Genomic DNA, 23,850 nt, shown 5'->3' with positions numbered 1-23,850 from the left:
TTTTGAGACAGAGTCTCACTTTGTCACCAGGCGCCAGGCTGGAGTGCAGTGGCACTATCTCGGCTCACTGCAACCTCCGCCTCCCGGGTTCAAGCAATTCTCCTGCCTCAGCCTCCCGAGTAGCTGGGACTACAGGCGCACGCCACCACGCCCAGTTAATTTTTATATTTTTAGTAGAGACGGGGTTTCACCATGTTGGCCAGGATGGTCTTGATCTCTTGACCTCGTGATCCACCCTCCTCGGCCTCCCAAAGTGCTGGGATTACAGGCTTGAGCCACCGTGTCCAGCCTATAAACAAAAATTTAAAACTCAGTGGTTTAAAACAACAATAAAAATTGATTATCTCACAGTGTCTTAGCTGGGTGGTGCTGGCTCAGGGTGTCCCCCTGAGCCAGAGGTTGCAGATGTGATATTGGCTGGGAACTGAATAATACAGCAAATCTGTGCATGAGATTGCCTTGGGTTCCAGTTTTGGCTATGCCACTTACTAGCCATGTGACCTTATACAAGTACCTTAACCATCTTAAGCCCTTAATTTTCTCATTTGTAAAATGGGGATAACAGTAGAAGTTACCTTGTAAGACTATTGTGAGCATTAAACAAAATAACATCATTAAATACATAATATAGTGTGTTGCAGACAGAAAGCATGCAGTATATATTTTCATTGTTCACAGAGGTTCTACTCTGTACAACGATTTGTTTTAGTTATTTCCTCATACACCTCACAGGTAGGGAGGGTACTTGTGTTTTTCTTCAACTTAGAAATCAGGAAACTGGCTGGGCACAATGGCCCATGCTTGTAATCCCAGCACTTTGGGAGGCCGAGATGGGTGGATCACTTGAGGCCAGGAGTTCCAGACCAGCCTGCCAACATGGCAAAACCCCTCTCTACTAAAAATACAAAAATTAGCCAGGTGTGGTGGTGCATGCTTGTAATCCCAGCTACTTGGGAGGCTCAGCAGGAGAATCTCTTGAACCTGCGAGGCAGAGGTTGCAATAAGCCAAAATCACACCACTGCACTTTAGCCTGGGTGACAAAGCGAGGCTGTCAAAAAAAAAAAAAAAGGAAGGAAATCGGGAAACTAAGTCTCAGGGCAGTTAATGTATTTGCCGAAAGCAGCCACTTTTTAAGTGACTAAGGTAATGCATGTCATCTGCACCAAGCCTGGAGTTCTTGCCATTTGTGTCAGTCAGGGATCAGGAAGTAGAGACCACTGCAGATATTAATACACTGAAGTATTCCATTGACCTAATACATTGAATTATTCGCAAACAATTCCACTTATCAAGGTGGGGGGAATTCTGCTTTCAATATTTTGACTAACTAGAAGCAATGTGTGGACACTGCCACACCACATCAACTAGATCCCAGATACAACACACTGTGTGAAGAATTTCTTTTTTTTTTTTTGAGATGGAGTTTCGCTCATTACCCAGGCTGGAGTGCAATGGCGTGATCTCGGCTCACCGCAACCTCTGCCTCCTGGGTTCAGGCAATTCTCCTGCCTCAGCCTCCCTAGCAGCTGGGATTACAGGCACACACCACCATGCCCAGCTAATTTTTGTATTTTTAGTAGAGACGGGGTCTCACCATGTTGACCAGGATGGTCTCGATCTCTTGACTTCCTGATCCACCTGCCTCGGCCTCCCAAAGTGCTGGGATTACAGGCCTGAGCCACCGCGCGGGCTAGAATTTCTTATCTCAAGAAAGGTTGGAAAGGTCTCTAGCAATGCTCCTAAGTCAACAAATGAAAGCTGAGCCCAGAGCAGGAAGGGGGCAGCAACTGAGATATCTAGCAGTGGAGTTTTGACAGAGTGAGATAGTAAAATTCATTTTAGAAATCATTTGACATGATCTTATAATATTGAACTTTCTCATATCTTGGGATACAGCAGCTGCATTCCTGTATACAGAAAGTCACTTTTGCACATACATAGTAGAACCTATTTCCAATAATGTTCACAGAAGCATTGTTCCTAACACAATACTGGGAGAAATGCTGATTAACTGTATATTAGGGTAAGAATTGTGGTTTGTTTGTGTAATAGAATATTAAACTGTAGTGAAAAATGAATGAATTTTAGCTATATGCAACACCATGAATACAAGAATGGATCTGAATTACACTGAATGAAAAAGACAAATCCCAGAAGATGACATAGTATGATACCATCTTTGTAAAGTACAAAAACAAAATTTAAACAACAGTTTGTTTAGGATTATATACATATGAGATAAAACTGGGGAATAAAAGGAAGGGAACTCAACATTGTGCCTATCGTTGAGATGGGGCAGGAAGATGGGGTTGAAGGAAGAGCACATAGATAGGACATAGATAAGTTATTGGCCATGTTTTGATTATTGCCTTCAAGGTGGGTTCACGGATGTTAATTATGGCTGTTAATTGCATCATTATAAACACACAAATAAAAATAAATAGAAGTAGGAAATATATATATATATATATATATATATATATATATATATATATATAATTAGAAGGACTGAAAGACTAGACTCTCAGTGGAGTTTCCAGACATCACTTCAAGTGCCCTTACCTAACTGGCCACATGGGGGATCCCTACATGGGAGGCCAAGGCAACTGAATTCAAGAACATTCATTGTATCTGTGAGCTAAATATTGGAAATCACAAAGCCAAAATTGCCACTAAACCCTGATACCCAGAAAGTTGAAAAATGTACACTGGGGGTTGTGCTGCAGAAAAAAATTGCTCCTTTTTATAATGCATTTACCAGTAGAAAGCAGCCAGAGGGTAGGAAAATGTCCTTTGCCTCATTTCCTTCCTCCAGATTTTATTTGGGTAATTGGCAGAACCAAATTAGCAGACCCAACTTAGCACCCAGAATTCTAGCTGCAAGGAGTCGGAGAAATAGTAAGTTTTAGCTTCCCAGCCTTGGAAGTATAGAAATGCATACCAGAAAGGTGAAATGGAAATTGAGCAAGCCACTTAATAGTATCTGTGGCTGAGACAATGCTGTTTTCATTAAACCTATTTCATTTTCTTCCTGGACATAAAATTAAATTTCCCATTCCCCCATGATGTTAGTAATGCCATATGATAGACTCCAGCACGTATACAGAAGTGATACACTACTCACAGGCCTGGTTCCTGAAACATGCCATGTGATCATGTTCTCTGTCCTCTCCTAGCTGCTGGCTGTAAGTTGGAGAACCTTGGGGGTCATGCGCTAAAGATGATGGGGCCTCTGTTAGCTTAGTTTCTGCTTGACTGAAGGGAGGACAGTTCCCTCTCTCCACCCCTTACCCCTACATTGGACAGTGGAGTGAGAACTGAACTTTATGTGTGTATTGTGTTAAGCCACTGAGATCTGGAGATTGTTTTTATGCAACTAGCAAAAAGACATAAAGAAGATGAAGAGTAGGTTGTTCCTAAAACAAAAACCTAAAATAGATGGCACTGGCTTAGCATACCAGTTGTGGGAAGAAAGGAAACTAATGCCAGAGGCAGAAAAGGTTGCAATCCATGCTATGCAGCAGCAAAACATTTGCCAAAAATTCTCGCCTACAGTAACTTAATAGACAGGCCATATGTTTACTGATCTGTCAGCTCCAAGAGAAGCAGCTGGAAAGAACCAGATTGTTAGTGTACATTGGCCACTACTGACTGACAAGTATAGGCAGTGTACAAGGAGAAATGAAGGAAAATAAGAAAATTACATAAATTTGGAGTCTTAAAGTAAACTACTACTTTTAGACCCCAAATAGAAGGAAATAAGATTGAGCAAACTCTGAGAAACAAAGGTCACTGCCTTATGGCAAAGATCACATTAAAGTTGTGGCCTTCCCACTCAGTCCTAACAGAATCAAGGTGGCTGCCAATAGGTAGGCCACTTCTTGGGAGAGGCATGGGAAAAAAGACATAAAGAAGATGAAGAGCTACGTCAGGAAAGTATTTGGGATGTTGTTTGTGGCACAGGATCTGTCTAGAAAGAAGTCAATGAGAAGCCTGTTAAGTTTCTGAGGAAATTTTATTTCCAAAGAAAACATAAGTCTGGGACAAAGAATAGTCAAGGCATAAAACAACAACCACCCTTGGGCACTCAGCTTTACATGAGAAGGAAGCTGACTCCAAAATCTACATAGCCCAGAGACAGCTTACTCACTATCACCCACTTCAGATATCACTATAGAGGATAATGGCAATGAAGAGAACTCCCAAAGAGTGGAGCCAGAGAATCACAGAAAAATGGGCAAAGTAATTTCTGCCATAGAACAGAAACAGTCCAAGTAAATTTCCTAATGCTTCTTGGTCAGGGAAACTTCACAATGCCTACCAGACTGCTCTAGACAAGTGATGGCTTTGTGTCTTTGATCTTTCACCTTTCCAAATGAGACACTGCAGTTCTTTGTCGCTGCTTACCATTGTATATTTGGCAATGGGAAAGGAGCAGAAGGTAGAAAGCTCTTTTTTTTAGTTTATAAATTACTTAATGAAAAAGAACCACATCTATACTAGATGGACATGAGTCCCAGGGCTTTTAGCTGAACACAATGCCTGGGAATAATCTCCAGGGGAGTGTGGTGGGGGAATATACTCCATTTATGAGACAAAGAATAAAATAAAAATTTATCGACCAAAAGGGCCAACTGTGGTAGAGACTGGCCATATGTTTTCCAAAATCATTTCATTTTCCTTTCAGGCACGTAGTTAAACTACATTTCTCAGCCTCTCCTACGATTAAGGGCCATGTGACTGAGTTCTGGCCAACTAGATGTCAACACATAAGGTCCCTAAATAACTGAATGGTACAGAAACCCTCAGCTGACCATACTGAACAGTTTGTGAGCAACTAATAATTCTCTTACTATACTAATTTAATATGAAAGATTATATAAGACAAAATCGGCAGCTAAATACTTATGTAACATTCAGACCTATTAAAGTCTTATTTCAGCTGTTAGATGTGATTGTAGGCCAACGTATTTGAAAAATACATTTTCATTTTCTAACAGTTGCATTTCTGACACAAATATACCCACTCATATTAGAATAATGGATGTCATATCTAAAGGTACCTAAAGGTTAGACCAGAAAGGGATGCCAAGTAAAATGGTTAAAACCTTAAAACTGGAGGACTCAAGATGGCGCTGTGAGAACAACCCAGGATTGGAGCTCTCATTGAATCCGCGGAGAGGGACATGGATGAATCTGGAGAACATCATCCTCAGCAAACTGACACAAGAACAGAAAATGAAACACCGCATATTCTCACTCATAGGTGGGGAACACATGGACACAGAAAGGGGAGTACTAAACACTGGGGTCTGTTGGGGGGAAAGGGGGAGGGCCAGTGGGAGGGGGAGGTGGGAAGGGATAGCCTGGGGAGAAATGCCAAATGTGGGTGAAGGGGAAAAGGAAAGCAAAGCACACTGCCATGTGTGTACCTACTCAACTGTCTTGCATGCTCTGCTCATGTACCCCAAAACCTAAAATCCAATAAAAAATTAAAAAAAAAAAAAACCTTAAAACTATTTTCAGGTACAGTCCTAGGTTTAATCCTGATATTTGGATCTGTGCCTTCACCCAAATGTCATATGGAATTGTAATTCCCAATGTTAGAGGTGGGGCCTGATGGGAGGTGACTAGATCATGGAGGTGGATCCTTCATGAATGGTTTAGCATCATCACCTTGGTGTTGCTGTCATGACAGTGAGTTCTCATGATATCTGGTTGTTTGAAAGGGTGTAGTACCTCCCCCTTCTCTCTTTTCCTCCTGTTCTGGCCATGTGAAATGGTAGCTCTCCCTTCACTTTCTGCCGTGACTGTAAGTTCCCTGAGGCTTCACTAGAAGCTGATGCCACCATGCTTCCTGTTCAGTCTGTGAAACCATGAGTCAGTTAAACTTCTTTTCTTTATAAATTATCCAGTCTCAGATATTTCTTTATAGCAGTGTGAGAGCAGACTAATAAACATCCCAACACAACAGTCTAAATGGTCTATCATTCAAGGTCCAGCCAGGAAAAGAGAAACCACGCTGGGTATTCAGGGGACAGAGAATGTGATGTAGGAAGCAGCAGACAAGCTAATCAGATGACAGTGAGGCAACCCAGACATTAGCAACACTAGGAAGCCACCATCATGGTCTGGCAAGGCAAGAGGTAAAGTTGTTATAATCAGAGCCCAGGAGTTAGGAAGGCAGAGTCAAAGCAGACATGTCCTGTAGGTGCTAGAGACTCTAGAAGAGGGGCAGCAGCTGTAGGAGATGCTATCCAAGGCAGTGAGGGAAGGAGAGAAAAACTTTGCTATTCTCCCGCCAGTGAATCTCAGTAGCTAAAGCCAACTGGAAGACAGCTGGCACTGGACCCTGAGAAACACAGCCTGCAGGAGTCAGCCATCCTCCCTTACAGAGCAGGGTACAGTGAGTGGGCAAAGGGTCTGAGCATACATCAGCTTAGGATCAGCAGAAACTGGTAAAGATAGAAAGACATTCTATTAAGTAATATCACAGAGCAACTTAAAAGAGCATTAAAATCAAAAGTCGGGTATATTACATTTTTCTTGCATTTTGGAGGTCCTATTCTAGTTTGGAGATTTAGTGTGTATCACTTTTTTTATTTTTATTCTAGGTCATGGAAGAGCCAGCATGTGGGGAAACTTCTTTATTCTGCTGTCCAAATATAAAATCTATATGGAAGTAGCTCCTTTGTCCCTTAATCTTAGTAAGCAAATTTGATTAGGCATTTGAAAGCTACAGAGGTGCAAGGTGGGAGAAATTCTGCCTCTGCTATTTGGCAGCTCTGTGACATTGGGCAAGCCAGTCTTAGTATGTTTATTTTCCTTATATCCAAAATAAACATAATAATACCTTTTTACTTATCTTACTGGGTTACTGAAATGATCACAGTGTTTGATTGGTTGGTTGTTTCAAGGAGGTAATAATATATGTGAGAATAATTGGTATATAGAAAAGCATTAAATAATAGTGCTGAAACATTATGCATATTAACATGCCTTTAAATCTGTCTCCCTACCATTCCATCATTTATTTTGGGGATCAGTTTTACTGAGATACAATTAATGTGTTAATATAAGTGTACAGCTCAATAAGTTTTGACAAATGTATATAGATATATAACTACTACCACATCATGATATGGAATATATCAATGGCCCCCCACCAAATTTTGCATTTTTATACTTTAAGAGTCAATATATACCCAAGAGTGATTAAAACATACCTTCCCCAAAACTTGTATATAAATATTCTTAGCAGCATTATGTATGATAGCCCCAAAGCAGAAACAACCCAAATAACCATCAACTGATAAATGGATAAATAAAGTGTATATCCATGCAGTGGAATATATTTCAGCCATGAAAGGAATGAAGAGCCATGCTGTACCAATGTCTGCTACAGCATGGATGAGCCTTGAAAACATATGTTAAGTAAAAGAAGCTAGTCACAAAAGACCACACATTGTATGTCTCCATTTTTATGAAAGGTCTATAGGAGGCAAATTTACAGAGACATTAAGTAGTATTTGCTTCACATTGTGAGTAGGGGATAATGATGAATGTCTGCTAATAGATATGGAATTTCTTTTGAGGGTAATGAAAATGTTCTAAAATTGATTGTGGTGATGGTTGCAAAACTCTGTAAATATAAACCATTGAATTATACCATTGAAATATGTGAATTATATGTTACATGGCTTATACCTCCATTAATCTGTTAATTTAAAAAGTTGAAGAATTAAAGAAAATCTAAAACAAAGGCAAAATTTCAAACACAATATTTCTAGTTTTCTCTTCAAAGTTATAAGAGAGTCATGAAGATTTTCATCTATAATCTTAATATCCTAAGAATCAAACTATTTTGATTATTTTTTGTCCCTTCCTCCCCTCATCTTTGAATATGTTTGCTTGGTTTGTAGTGATAATGGTACAAATATGATGAGGGTGATTTCATCAGCTAATATTAGATCATGAATATTTTCCCAAAGTGTTACAAAGCCTTTATAATAATCATTTTAGAGATCATATGACATTCCCTCTAACTTACCACTTTCCTCCACCTGCTCAGGCACCAAAGCCAGAAACCAGAGCTACACCTAAGTTTCTCCTGCCACTTATTTAGTTCAGAACAACATACTCTCTCACCTAGATTACTGCAAATGTTTCCTTACTGGTCCCCTTGATTTTTGGTGGTCTTCTATCAATCTGTCATGCAGCATGCAGCAGCTAGACATCATATAGCAACCAGGCCTAAAATATGTTTCTTCTGTGACTCCCAACCAACTACCCAGTAGATGCCAAACCACTTCTAATGGTTCACACAGCCCTTTAGATCTGGGCTCTTGCCTACACTTCCAGACTCATCACTGTCCTCCCCATCCCCTCCTCAGTGCATATTTCCTGTTTTCCCTGAAAAGCACACAGTATAGTGTATACTACTTAAACTCCTACTTGCCCTTTAACATTCGATGTAAACATCCCCTCCTATGGGAAGCATATCCTCTCCTCCACAGAAAAAGGGAGGTCCTCCCACATCCACACTCCTAGATACCTTTGTACATATCACCATTTTGTTCTGGACTTCCCATGCATGCTCCATCCTTATCTTTCTCACCAGAGTAGAAATTATGGTCTATTCAACTTGTTATTTCCAGCACTTCAGCATCTAACAAATAGTAGGTTCCAGTAAATGTTATTTCAATAATTTAATAAATACTGCTAATTCAGCACTATTTCCCAGCACTGTTCATATTACTTCTCACATATTATCTTACTTAGTCTTCTAAACAATTCCATAAGGTAGATACTATTATCATCACTATTTTAAAGATGAGGAAACTGAGGCACAGGTTAAATAAATTGCCCCAAGTCGTCACACAGGTAGGAAGTGAGTGGTGCAATCAGGATTTGAACTCGTGCAGTATGATTCTAACTCTGGAGTTCATGTTCATAATCACTACACCACATAAAAAATCTTGAATGTATAACCCATTATCTTAGTGCCTAAGACATAGGCTATTTGTACTTTCTCCCTCTCCTCCTGACCACCCCACCTTTCTTCTTTTGAATTTTTTGAATTTGGCTTAAGATAAATTCCCTTGAGTAGAATTTAAAGATGTATCACAAGATGAGGACATTTTTCTGGATCTTCATATGTCCAATGACAACTTTACCTAAGAAAATGTAGTGCATGCCAAAGAAGTGAAAGTGTCAAGGCCTTCAGCCATCCAGGCTGATATGGCATGATTGGGCAAGTCGGATCAAGAACTCTGAAGACAGCTGCAAAAGTAGTGCAAGAAGGTGCAGACTGCTGTGGACCAGCCTTGACCAGCAATTGGCCTAGCTTCACAATAGTTTTTAATCTAATTTTAGGATGAAAGAATGGAAAGCACTCCTATGTTGCTGCTTCTTAAAAATGCCCAAATATTGATTCAGCGGCTAAACTGCAGCCCAGTTTTCACAATAACATTGTAGGTTAATATAAACAGTATGACTATACATTTATGAAGCCAGCCACCATGTAAGTCTGGCTATCCTGAAATTGCTATGCCATAAGAAAGCCTAAGCTACCTGAGCAGAGATACCATATGGAGAGAATGATGATCAGCTAGCCTAAGCTGCCCAGCCATTTCAACCTAGATGCCAGGAATGGAAATGACAAAGCCACCTTATAGATTTCAACTTCAGTAGATATGATGTGGAGAAAACTGAGAAACCCAACTGATAGTCAGAATTAAGACCTTAGTATTTGCCTTAGTTCATTTGGATTGCTATAACAAAATACCATAGACTGGGTGGCTTACAAACTCCAGAAATTTATTTCTCAGAGTCCTGGAGGCTAAAAGTCGAATATCAGGTTGCCAGCATAATCAGGTTTTGATGAGAGCCCTCTTTCTAAGCTGCAGATTGCTGACTTCTCCCTGTGTCCTCATATGGTGGAAGGAGCTGGATCTCTCTGGGGCTTCTTTTATAAGGACACTAATCCTATTCACAAGGGCTCCACCCTTATGACTTAATCACCTCCCAAATGCTCCATATCCTAATACCATCATGTTGGGGGTTAAGATTCAAACATGTGAATTTTGGCGGTCACAGATATTCAAACCATAGCAGATATGTGGTCCCAGTTGAACCATTCCAACCATTTATGTCCTTTTGAGCCATCTCAGTCATCCTAGTCATCATGAAGCAGACATGAGCTATTCCTTCTGAGCCCTATTTGAACTCCAGACCAATAAAGTAGGGACTGTACTAAATGTGGTTTAATACCACTAAAAAAAATGAACTTCTAAAATAAACCCTTTTTTTCACCATGGAATTTAAAAAACCACAATATTTGAATGAGAAACAATGGCAGAAAATAAGTTCTCCTCCTACCCTAGCTACAGAATTGGCTACCATGTTATAAAGCAGTTGCTCACCACTGGTATTGACTTTGATCCAGTCATGTGCGTGACCTCTGCAGAGCCACAGCAAGGATGGCAGCTGAAGGCTTATCCTAGCAGAGTTTTCTTCAGCTCCTCCAACCCAGAGGACCACAAGTGATCGATTAAAACTGGTGCTTCTCCAACTGCCAGAGGGTGCTCTAGCCATTCAGGGTGTTTGCCCGACACCCCAAACTACCTCAGCCTGTCTGGGATGGTAATGAAAGCTGTGGCTCTAATAGTAGCTTACTCGGGGTTCAAATCCCAGCTCCACCACCTAAATTACTTGCACGATTCCAGGCAATTTACTTAGCATTTTAAAATAATGATAGAGTGCCTGTAGTCCCAGCTATTTGACATGCTGAGGCAGAAGGATCACTTTGGCTGAGGAGTTCAAGGCTGCAGTGGACAAGGATGGCACCACTGCACCCCAGTCTGAGCAACGGAGTGAGATATTGTCTCTATAAAAAAATTTAAATAAAAATAATGATAGCTAATGTTTACTGAGTATCTCACAAATGACTTTATATTCCTTATCACTATCCTCAAATGATCACTCAATACTCACAGAAATTAGCTCCTTTTTTTTTTTTTTTCTTTTTTTTGAGACAGGGTTTCTCTCTGTCACCTAGGCTGGAAGTGCAAGGGTAGGATCTCAGCTCACTGCAACCTCCACCTTCCAGGTTCAGGCAATTCTCCTGTCTCAGCCTCCCAAGTAGCTGGGATTACAGGCATCCACCACCATGCCCAGCTTATTTTTTTTTTTTTTTCTTGTATTTTTAGTAGAGATGGGGTTTCACATTGTTGGCCAGGTTAGTCTTGAACTCCTGACCTCAGGTGATTCATCTGTGTTGGCCTCCCAAAGTGTTGGGATTACAGGCGTGAGCCACTGCACCCAGACAGATTTCCCACTATTTCATACTCTTCCTCTTCCTGCCCGATATTCTCTTTCACCTCATTCTAAGCTGATTTCCCTCATATTTCACTGATAAAAGAGAAAAACCCTATCTTTCAGTCACCAAATCTGGACTTCTATCTGCATTTGCATCTACTCCCTTCCTATTTCAACAATGGAAGAAGTGCCACTCCTCCTATTAAAGACTAGTCCTTCCATTTGTGCCGGATCACATATCTTTCACCCTCTTCAGTGGTTCATTCTATCAGCATTCAAATAGGCTCCACTCTTTCTCATCCTTGAAAACCTCACCTTGACCCCCAATCTCCCTCCATCTACTTCCTCTCTCTGTTCCCATCATAGCAGATTCTCAAGAAAGCCTCTATACCCGCCATTTCTACTTCATCACCTGTTTACTCTTCAGTTCACTCAGATTTGGAATGCAGCTCTACCACTCCTCTGAAATTGTTCTCATCAAAGTCATCAATGACTTCTGATTGCCAATTGCAATGTCCCCTTTACTGTTTCTCATTTTATTCTACTTCTCAGCAGCACAAGATTCACTTGGACTCTTTACAACACTCCTCTGTTAACTTCTGTGACACTACACTCTGCTATTTTTTCTTCCCCATCATAAGTCTCCATCCTTAGTCCCCTTTCCTTTCTCAATGCCATGTGTAAATGTTTATGTCACTCACGATTTGATCCTGGGTCCTTTTTTCTTCTATACCTACACATTTCCCTAGGTGATCCTATCCTGCACAAGATTTAAATACAATATTATGCTGATGGCTCCCAAATATATACTGATTGTTCAGGCCTCTCTTATTATCTGGTTTTACATAATTAATTGTCTAATTGACAGTCACTGGGATATTCAATTGACATTTGATAGTTACTTTTTCTAATTATATTTTGTTGCTAAAACCTGACAACAAAAAATCATTCTTGACTTTTCCATTTTCTTAATCTTCCACATTCATTTAATAATTTGTTAATTTTACTTCCAAAATAGATTTCAAAACTGTTTACTTCTGTCCACCTCCCGTCCTCTCTGAATAGATGCCTCCTCTTTGGTCTCTCCATGCTTTCCCTTTAGACCTTGCCCCAGTCCATTCTCTATGGAGCAACCAGAGTTATTTTTCTAAACATAAATAAATCAATTCCTGTCATCTGACTACTTCATAACTGTCAGTAGTTTCTTGTAATGCTTTGGATAAAATCCAAACTGCTTACCATGGACCACAATGTCCCAAGCCTTCAAGCTTCTGCCTACACCTTAACCTGATCTCACCCCACTCAGTTCCTTTATGACGCTTCATGCATGTTCCCAATTTCTTCCTGTCCAAAGGCCTTTTGACTGAGGTGTCATCTAGCTTGCTCTTCACCTTGATAGCTCCTTTTCAATTTTGGGTCTTAGCTGTATCAGTGATGAACAGCCTTGCCTGTGAATAAAATAAACCCCATCTAAAGTGGCTTAAACATAGGTAAGTTTGTCTCTTACAAAAAAATTTCCAGAAGTAGGCATCATAGGGCTGACACAGCAGCTCCATGAGACCTCAGGGACTTAGCTTCTTCCTACCTTTTAGTTCTATCATCCTTCATATATTGACCTCATGTCTTAGTCTGTTTTCTGGTGGTATAACACAATACCACAGACTGGGTAATTTATAAAGTAAAGAAATGTATTTCTCACAATTCCAGAGGCTGGGAAGTCCAAGAGCATACACCAGCATCTGGTGAGGGCCTTTGTGCAGTGTCATAACATGGCAGAAAGGCAAATGAGCACAGGAGACAGAGTGAGCAGGAGGGGTGGACTCTCTTTTATGATAACCCTCTCTCATAACTAAGCTACTCCCATGTTAATATTAATCCATTCGTGAGAGCAGTAGACCCCATCTCCCAACACTGTTGCATTGGGGATTAAGCTTTCAACACATAAACTTTTAGAGGATGCAGTCAAATCATACAGTCTTACATGTCTGACTTCATACTTGCTGCCTCATGATCACAAGATGGCTGCCGCACTGTTAAAGCAGAAGTGGGAGAGCAGAGGGGTAAAGCCCACTTTTTATTTAACTTTGTATTATGCAGGATTTCAAATATAAAAAATAGAATAGTATAGAGAGCTCCCTCTATCCTTATTATTGTGAAGAAAAATCTAGATATTCTATCTTCTATCATTGTTTTCCAGTGTTTTACTATGTATTCTAAAAGATAAAGCTTTCCCTTTTTCAACATAACCGCAATACTATTATCACACAAAAAATAGCAATTCCTGGCCAGGTGCAGTAGCTCATGCCTCTAATCCCAGCACTCTGAGAGGCCGAGGTGTGTGGATCACCTGAAGTCAGGAGTTTGAGACCAGTATGACCAACATGGTGAAACCCCAGCTCTACTAAAAATACAAAAATTACCTGGACATGGTGGTGTATGCCGGTAGTCCCAGCTACTTGGGAGGCTGAGGTAGGAGAATTGCTTGAACCCAGGAAGTTGCAGTGAGCAGAGATAGGTGCCACTGCACTCCAGCCTAGGTGACAGAACGAGACTCCTCCATTTCAAAAAAAAAGGCAATTCCTTAATGTCATCAAATTTCTAATTATTCCATAATTCAAATTTCTAATTATTCAATAAAAGCAATATTTTTTTTACAGTTTAAAGTATCCAAACACTTGCAAATAAGATATTTGCAGTTGACATGTCCTTGAAGTTCCCTTTAATCCATAGGATCCCCCTTTATCTCTTTTCCTTTCCTCTTAACTTATTTTTTGATGAAACTAGGTCATTTGTCCTATAGAGTTTCCCACAATCTGGATTTATCTGATTGCATCCCCAAGGTGTCCTCTATATGTCTTGTAAGTTAATAGTTGGATCTACAAGTTTGATTAGATTCAGATATTTTATTGTTCCTTTTTTCTTCTTGGCAAAAATACTTCGTAGGAGGTATTATGTTCTGCTATCCAGAAGTGCCTAGTGAGTGGTTGTCTCTCTTTTTGTTACATTAACAGCTTTTGATGATTAATGTCTAAATCTATTAATTTCCTTGTTATAAAATGATAATGTTTTAAGTCTATTACTCCGTCTTCATTTGTTAGCTGGAATACTTTTATAAAGAGAAACTTTCCCGTTCTATTTTTAAGTTACCCAATAGATATAAACAATAAAGGAAAGATTAATACTTGATATTTTCCCTTAGTTTACCAGTTTTTAAAATAGTGAATTGATTCATTAGCACCCTCTAGTGGTAACCAATGAGGCTTTTAAAAAATTATCTTTGGCGGGGCGCGGTGGCTCAAGCCTGTAATCACAGCACTTTGGGAGGCCGTGGCGTGTTGACAAGGTCAACAGATCGAGACCATCCTGGTCAACATGGTGAAACCCCGTATTTACTAAAAATACAAAAAATTAGCTGGGCATGGTGGCGTGTGCCTGTAATCCCAGCTACTCAGGAGGCTGAGGCAGGAGAATTGCCTGAACCCAAGAGGCGGAGGTTGCGGTGAGCCGAGATGGCGCCATTGCACTCCAGCCTGGGTAACAAGAGCGAAACTCCGTCTCAAAAAAATAAATAAATAAAAATAAAAATAAAAAATTATCTTTGCCCAGCACAGTGGCTCACACCTGTCGTCCCAGCACTTTTGGAGACCTAGGTGGGTAGAACACGAGGTAAGGCATTCGAGACCAGCCTGGCCAATATGGTGAAACCCCATCTCTACTAAAGATACAAAAAATTAGCCAGGTGTGGTGGTGGGCACCTGTAATCCCAGTTACTCAGGAGGCTGAGGCAGGAGAATCACTTGAACCCAAGAGGCAGAGGTTGCAGTGAGCTAAGATCGCACCATTGCACTCCAGCCTGGGCGACAGGGCGGGACTCCACCTCAAAAAAAAAAATTGTGTATATATATATCTTAGTGAACTTATTGACTTAAACATATCTGATGTCTTTTATGCATTGCAGTTATTAGCCTTACTAATACTCAAATAGTCCATTTTGGCCATGGGAGTGTCCTCAAGTTGATTTACAGTTCCTTTTTATGAGAAAACCCAAAACTTTCCAGAAACTTAACTTGGACAGTTTCTCATCTCACTGGCCTGAGTTATGTCAGTTGGCCACCATGAGCTGGAAGATGGTAGTGGGCGGAGTTTGGACCATTCATAATCTTCTCAAAGAGGTTTCCCCTGATGCCTCACCTAAAGAATGCACCCCCCTATTATTATGCAGAACACTATCCTGTTTATTTCCTTTATACTACTTTATCGTAAACTGTAGTTACTGTATTTGTTAAGGGTCTGACTCCCTCACTTGGTTGTAAGCTTCATATTTTCCCTAGCACAACATTTGCAGGTACTCAAAAAAATAATAAATATATGTCAAATTAATAAATGAGGTAGATACCATTTTATTCCTATTGTATGTATGACTGTCCACAATCCAATATAGTATCCATTATTTACTTGTTACTATTTAAATTTAAATGTAACTAAATGTAACTAAACTACTATTTAAATTTAAATGTAAAATAAAAAATAAAAAATCCAGTTTATTACTCTTGTTAGTCATATTTCAAGTACTTGAAAGCTATGTGTGGCTAGTGACTATCACATTGCACAATGTAGATACAATGCATTTCCCCCATCACAGAATAGTATTGGATAATGCTGGAGTGAAGAAGAAACTAGCTATAAGATAAATCAACTTAATCAAGGTCACAGCTACTAAGAGAAGGAGCTGGATTCAAGCCTATCTCTGAGTGACTTCAGAAATAGAAGTTATAACTGTTGTTATTACTTGATTAGTTCTGCTTTCAATTTCAGTCTGTCTGGGGAAATTTATAGGGGGATTCAAGCTTCACTATCTCATAGGGTAACTGACTGTCTCAGTTTGCCTGGGCTGAGGAAGTTCCCAGGTTGCAGAAAAGTCTCAACAAAGCTTGCTACCTAATTATCAAAATCTTTATTGAGATTTGTGACAGGTAAATACATGGGTTTTCTCAACTCCATTTCAACCATCTCAATATGTCCTATTGCATGCTAGAAGTGTGAAGGTTAAAGTCTTTTCCCAGATTTCCTCACAGATTTGGTCCTGTACATGGGTTAGCTCTGCCAAGCAGATGCATTTGGGCAACATCTGGAAGGCCCGATTGAGGAAGAGGCTGCACTTCTGTTTTGTCTGGCAGGCAATGTGGCAGCAGAGGTCTCAGTGTCCCGTCCTTAATGTCATGGACTTGGAGAGGCAGAATATGGGGCATGTGTTTTGCATGTGTAGATTCAACCTGAGATGGTCAGTCCTGAAGCCAGCAAAAGGAGCGGTGACTGCCTGTTCTTGTTTTATGAATGTAACACAAGTAGCTACTCCCTTAGTAAGATGATTCTGCTGTGGAAAGAATACTACCCAAGAGAGTCATTACTGGGACCCAAGCAAGTAATGGCTGTTCCTTTAGCTTTTCCAGCGATTTTTACTCACCAAATTTCTTATAGTAATTCATTTTATGCTAAAACAAGTTAAAGTGTTGAGATATCGTGATATAATAAGAAATGTATATTTGGTTTCTTTTCCCAGTTCTTGACACAGAGCTCTTAATCCCTTGGAATTTCCCAGGTGATAGGATTGTCTTTTGTTTTACTGTGGCAAGTCTTGGTGGACTCCTGGATGGGGACTGGTCACCAGAAAGAATAAGCCATAATTAGAAGCTTTGAAGTTTCCACCTCACCCCCAATCCTTTGGGGAGGGCTGGAGATTGAGTTAATTGACCATATCTACATGAGGAAGCCTCCTGAACTAGGGGGTTTGGTGAGCTTCCAGGTTGCTGAACATGTAGAGATGTCTAGAGAGTAGTAAACCTGGAGAGGTCATGGGAGCTTTGTTTTCCTTCCCACATACTTTGCCCAGTGTATCTCTTCATCTGGCTGTTCATCTGTATTCTTTATAATATCCTTTAAAATGACTGGTAAGTGTAAGTCAAGTCTTTTCCTGAGTTTTGAAAGCCATCCTAGTAATTAGACCTGAACCTTAATTTGTAGCTGGTTGACCAGAAGTACAAGTCACAACCTGGGACTTGTGATTGGCATTTGAAGTGGGGGGCAATCTTGTGGCCTGAGCCCTTAATCTATAGGATCTGATGTTATCTCCAGGTAACTAGTGTAAGAACTGAATTGTTGGACACCCAGTTGGTGTCCATTGGAGGACTGCTTGGTGAGTGGGCAAAACTCCCCACATATATTAATCACAGGAGTGTTTTATGTGGTGTTGTGTATGAGAGGACATACTCTCTGTGATAGACTCAGGATAGGACCAGATATCAGAAAAATCACGTGATTAAAGAATTAGAGGGTTCGAAATTTCAGCCTCACCCACCAACCTCCAGGAAAGGGGTGGGAGGCTCGAGATTAAGTTCTCTGAGACTCTTGAATAATGATGAACTGCAACGTTGCTGAATATATAAAGAGGTGCTGGGAGGGTAGTTGCCCATCTATGCCCTGCTCTAGGTATGTATTAGTTCATTCTTGCAGTGCTCTAAGGAAATACTCCTTAAGTATGATCAAAAGGGACCGTTATGAATAACGAAACATTCTCTTTTTTTCCCCCCGCACTCCAGGAAATTTTGAGTGTTTTAGGATATCTGACAGGAATTGGGACAAAGAACAAATATATTTTGTATACAACAGTAAGTTCTGGAGCCATCCAGACCTGTGTTCAAATGTCAGTGACACTATTATCCACTGTGTGAACCTGAATACGCTAATGAGCCTCTCTAAGCTCCAGTTCCCTAATCCGGAGTACAAGGATAATAGTACCCAATTCACACGGATATTGTGATGATTATAAAAAGATGATATTTATAGTGTGCTTAGTACAGTATATGGCACATGAGGACTTAATACATGTTAGATAATATGACTATTATAATTTTGCTGAACTCAGCTCCATTCCTGAAATTATGCCCAATACCTGGGGTCATTCTGATTATAGCCTATCGAATTTCTAGGCATCCAAGTTCCATCCCCCTCCATATCATAATTAGTAGTTGCTCAAAAACTATTAGTGACTGACAGGAAGTTTATTCATGTGGAGTGCTTTTACTCTTGCACACACAGTTATTATCAGTAGTGGCAGCTGCTCATGCTATATTTTTCCCTCTTTGTTGACCAAAATAAAACAAAACAAAAAATAGACAACAAGAGTATCTTGGGTATATGTTTAAAGGAAGTACTCCATCACGGGAGAGAAGGAATTGTAAAGAGAAAGGGATTACTCTCATGTGGTCAATATGAGAAAGCACAGGGCTTGGCTTCAGCTTGCGCCCATTAGAGCATTCTTTCATACATTCCGACTGACCATAAAGCCGACACCACTACCTCGCTGATACTATACCTGCTAACCCCAAGGCTTTAGTCATACAAAGAATATAGCCATTCTTCTTGCTCTCATAATGTTTAGCCATGTCTTTTACTTACAGAATTTCTGAAACTGGCTTTAGGGGATCCAAAATCAAACCAAGGTTGCAGAGTGTCCTACCTTGGAAGAAATGCTGAAAATTTGATTTATAGCCTTTTTGCTGCTGCCAGACAACCAGTTGGCCCATTACTCAGGAAAACCATGGCAACCAGATATGCTGACATGCATACCCTACCCCTCACATGCTTTGCCCAGCCCAGCCTGCATATCCTAACCCTATTGTCAATTCCAGCACTTGTCTCACAAAAAATCCCTACCAGCTCCTTTTCAGAGAGTCACCAGAGGGTCCTTCTGCCTCTGTTGTCTCCCTTGCACTCAAGCACAGACCCCAAGATAAAAGCCTTGTCTGAGAAATCTGCTTGGCCCTATGTTAATTTTTATTGCACAGGGAGCCTGTGGTCTGTAACAAATTATTATGAAAGACTGATGACTAGACAAATTGGCCTAAACCACCTCCAATGGTTTGTTCCAGTGAATCATTTTCCTTACACTTGATTTGCCCCACTGAGGGAGACAGGTTCAATTCATTCCTTCAATCAACAAGTATTTATGAATTACCTCCAATATTTATGACACGACAGACACTGTGAATACCTCTTCTACATCCACTCCAACCTTAGTTAACTTCCTTCAACATTCAGAACTCAGTTTAAATACCACTTCCTCTGCCAAAACTTATATCTAGGCCGGGTCAGCCTGGTATGTACTCTCATGGTACTAGGGGTCTTATATTTTATGCATTTTGAAGTATGCAGTAATGTCTTTGCTTTTTTGGTGAGGGGGTGCTTAAGTCCTATCTTTTTTAAAATGTGGATGAGGGCAGGGACTTTGCTTTTGCTCAAGATTGTAATTCTGGTACTTATCTTGGTATCTAACTAAGCAAGAAGCTCTGATGAATGAGTTATCAGAATCTCACTATAACACAACTCACCAAAGTGCTTTTTGTTTTTGGTAACCTCTGACTGCCTGGGGCAGCTACAGAAAGTACAGTGATGAAAATCTGTACCTGATGGGTAGTCTTTTGCATGAGGTAACCCCATGGTGAATCTCTGGGGAAGTTATAAACACCAACAACAAAAAAAGCAAAAATGAAAAAAGAGAAAAAGAAGTCCATCCTGGGTCAATATTATTCTGGTAGTCAACATTCTAATAATTCTTTTAAAACTATATCTTGACATGTGCCTTTTTCCCATGCTTACACCATAGCTAATGTGTTTAAGCAGATAAAGACTTGGGCATGTTTGACTTTATTTTCACTTTAGCAAGTAATTAGAATTTCTACAGTGAAAACATGCAGTGATGCCATGGTAGAGAGGTTTTATCAGTGTGTCTTCAGAAAATAACAATAAATTACAAGTCTGATTAAAGTTTTTTAAAACTAGGTTACAAACCCACATTGCAGACTTCCTTCTTTAATCGAGAAAAAACTATAAACCAAAAATAAAATTCTAAGCCCCTCAGCTAACTGAATGGACCTCCCTTGGGCAAGGGGATTCAAAAGAAACACCTGAAAATTAGTTCAGGCCATCATGGGAAGGAGGGAGTGAAACATGTCTCATTATGCCCGCCTTTCTTTTGAGTTTAGACACAGCTGACCAGCTCTGACATTAAAACAGGGATCTTAATACTGATAAGACAGACTCTTGTAGCAATAAGATAACAGATTCCAATCTGACTCTGGTATAACATTATATGACAGCTAGTGGGCCCTGAAGGAAATCAAATTATTTTACCCCAAAAATATATTTCTTTACATATTTTGAAATGGCCCTGCAGAGCTGTCACCTATGGGGGAATAATTTATGTTCTGTAAAGATTCCTTTATTAGGTATTTTCCAGAGAGTCTGTTTTTAAGGTCCAATAAGAGACATTCACACCTATTCTCTCTGAAGCTTGGAGGCTTCATGTACATGACAAGAACCCTGGCTTCCACAATGCATCCCTTTACCTTAACTTAAGCAGACATCAACTCTTAAGGCAGAGCTTAACTCTCTCAACAAACTGCCAATCAGAAAATTTTGGGGCGGGATGCGGTAGCTCAAGCCTGTAATCCCAGCACTTTGGGAGGCCAAGGCCGGTGGATCACGAGGTCAGGGATCGAGACCATCCTAGCCAATATGGTGAAATCCTGTCTCCACTAAAAATACAAAAATTATCTGGGCGTGGTGGCCTGTGCCTGTAATCGCAGCTACTCGGGAGGCTGAGGCAGGAGAGTCGTTTGAACCAAGGAGTTGGAGGTTGCGGTGAGCCGAGATCACACCATTGCACTCCGGCCTGGCCACAGAGCGAGACACGGTCTCAAAAAAAAAAAAAAAAAAAAAAAAATTGAATCCACTTATGACTTGCTAGAGAAGCTTCTGCTTCTAGATGTTCCACTTTCTGGGCCAAACCAATGTATACCTTGCATGTATTGATTTATGTCTCCGTAACTTCTGATTCACTAAAATGTATAAAATGAAGCTGTACCCCAACCCCTAAGAACCATTGCCCATGACACAGCCTCGGGAGATCCTCAGAACCTCCCAAGGCTGTCATGGGCAATGGTCCTTAACCTTGATAAAATAATCTAAAATTGATTGAGACTTGTCTCAGATACTTTTTGGTTTACAAAACCTTTCCCAGAATCCCCCAGGCTTTCCCTCATATTTCACTGGCCAGACAGCTCCTAAGTCAATCACAAACTTAGGCCAATCAGAACTGCTCTCCTGAGTCTGGGCCCACTTTCCTAGGGAGTTTTACTATCTGTGGTCAACACAAACTGGGACCTCTGAGCCAGGAACTAGGAACCTACTTTGAAGACAATCCCTATTGTGTGCTCTTCTACTCTGCAGCCTCAGCTGTTTCACTTCTACAATGGGGTGAAATTGCATCCTTCATTGATTCCACACACACTTTTTCAGCTCCCATTTTGTGTCTAGTACTGTGTTGAGTCCTGGGGATACAAAGATTCCCTGCTTCTTGTTTGTGAAGCTGAGACCTATCAGAAGTGCTTCAGGGGCCAGGTATTTAAATTTATACACCTAAGTGTATAAATTTATCCTACTTGCTTTTTAATTTAAAACACACACACAGCTGGTCAAAAAGAACACCTCTTGCTGTGGGGAGAGGGGGGATTTGGTTTCTTGTTTGCAGATCCTTGAGGAACCCCCCGCCAAAAAAATTGCAGTGAAACATGTTAAGTGTAGCATTAGGCTGAGATAGGTAAAGAGTGATGTGGCTTACACCAGAGAGGCACCGACCCAGCCTGGGAGTGATGCAGCCCAGGATGGAATGGGGATCTGCTTAGATCTGCATGTTGAAACCACATCCCCAGCCGCCCAACCTGGAAACACAGAAACAGCCCAGCCATACCTCTCTCTTACCCTCCCACTGACCAAGTCCTTTAGATTCTATCCTTAAATAATACTTAAATCTGCCCAGTGCTCTTATTCCAACTGCTGTATTCTTTATTCAGTCCCTTATCACTTCTTACCTGGTTCTTTCCTGTAGTCTTCTTTGTCTCACTGACTAGGAATCTTCTTTCCCAATCTCTTTTCCAGGCTGCTGCTGAGGATCCTCCCACAGTGCAAATCTAGAAATTTGTACGCTGCCTAAAAATCTTCAATAGTTTCCCACGGCCCTCAGGTAAAGTCCAAACTCTTTCCTATGGAATAGAAAGCCATCTGAGATTTGGATCCCATTCAATTGAAACCACCTTTGTAAATTACAACAGTGAGAAAATTAAGAGAGTGAAAGAGATCTGATCTAACCAACAGCCATCTTACCTTTACCCTCCAAACTGCATTTAATCATTCCTGGGCTTGGGCCAAGCTAACTTTAGGAGACATTTTGTTTATAGTTTAAATGATAGTAGCCCTTCCCCAAAACTAAACTGTCTTTGCAGGTTAGGCAGGTAAGAGGAGCCTGAATTCTGCTAAAGTGTAGACATAAATGATTACCAGTTATTATTCCAGAAGTCACAAGATTTACAACTTTCACAAATATTCCTACAGATAACATCACTATTGTAGAACCTAAGATTAGCCTTTTGAGATGTCTTTTCAGGGTTTTGCATTTTTGACAATCAGTGGCTCCACCTGGACCTGCCAACCCATCCGGTGGCCTCTCTAAGAGGCAGACTCAACACACATGCAGGAGGACCACTTTCCACACTCCTATGATTGTATCCCAAACCACTCAGCAGCACTTCATTCCCTGGATTGCCAAACTATGAAAAACCCTAGCCTCTGAATTTTCAGGGAGACTGATTTGAATAATAATACCCCAGTCTCCTGTTCAGCTGGCTCTGAGTGAATTAAACTCTTTCTCTTTTGCAATTCCCCAGTCTTGATAAATCGGCTGCATCTGGGCAGCAGGTAAAATGAGCCTGTTGGTTGATTACATCAACTTATCAGCCATTGTTGCTCACCTTTTTCCTTTTCAGGCTGCTTTTCAGCCTTACAGAACCCCTGGCAGTTTCCCAAAAATGCCAGGTTGTTTCAAATGCACCCACAGTCTTGGCTCCTTCAGTTCTGGGTGGATTCTTTTAAACCTTCCCTCCCTATTCACCTGAAGAAAGTCCAATATTATTCAAAATTCAGTTTAAGGGTCATTTCCTCCCTGAACCCTCTTTTACCTTCCACCTCAGCACCATTCCCTGACAATCTTCCTCCTGTTATTGCTTACTTTCTGGAGTCTTTTGGAGTTAACTCCTGCAGCATAGATGGCATACTTTGCTTCCTTCATTGTTTCTCCAAGCCATGATGATCATCTGCATCATATCCCCTGTTTTTGAAAAAGCTATTTTTTTAAATTTTAAAAATATTTCTTATCATCTTCATCACCATCACCTGTTGATAAATCACTCTATGGACCTGGGCTCAGAATACGTGCTTACAAAATTTCCTGGGATGCCAGTTACACTGGGAGTAGCCTAACATTGACGTTAACATCGAATGTAACATGAAGTAACAGGTGTTCATTTTTTGCAAAATACCTTGAACTTTATAAGATATGCATACTTGCCAGGCGCGGTGGCTCAAGCCTGTAATCCCAGCACTTTGGGAGGCTGAGGCGGGTGGATCATGAGGTCAAG

The 23,850-nt window shown here is 40.6% G+C and overlaps 1 protein-coding gene across 1 annotated transcript in view; it reads left to right on the top strand.

Moving 5' to 3' along the window:
• The window catches only part of LOC128929307 (uncharacterized), a 55,313-nt gene extending 32,904 nt beyond the window's left edge, over positions 1 to 22,409 (top strand). The window contains exon 2 of the mRNA XM_078345999.1: positions 22,316 to 22,409. The gene's annotated coding sequence lies outside the window, so the exon portion shown is untranslated. The remainder of the gene's footprint in view (positions 1 to 22,315) is intronic.
• Positions 22,410 to 23,850: the final 1,441 nt, after the last annotated feature.

Source organism: Callithrix jacchus, chromosome 12 (assembly GCF_049354715.1).
Source record: "Callithrix jacchus isolate 240 chromosome 12, calJac240_pri, whole genome shotgun sequence".
Classification (NCBI taxonomy): Eukaryota; Metazoa; Chordata; class Mammalia; order Primates; family Cebidae; genus Callithrix; species Callithrix jacchus.
The sequence above is the reverse complement of the archived record's forward strand: the minus strand, read 5'-3'. Positions and strand labels throughout refer to the sequence as shown.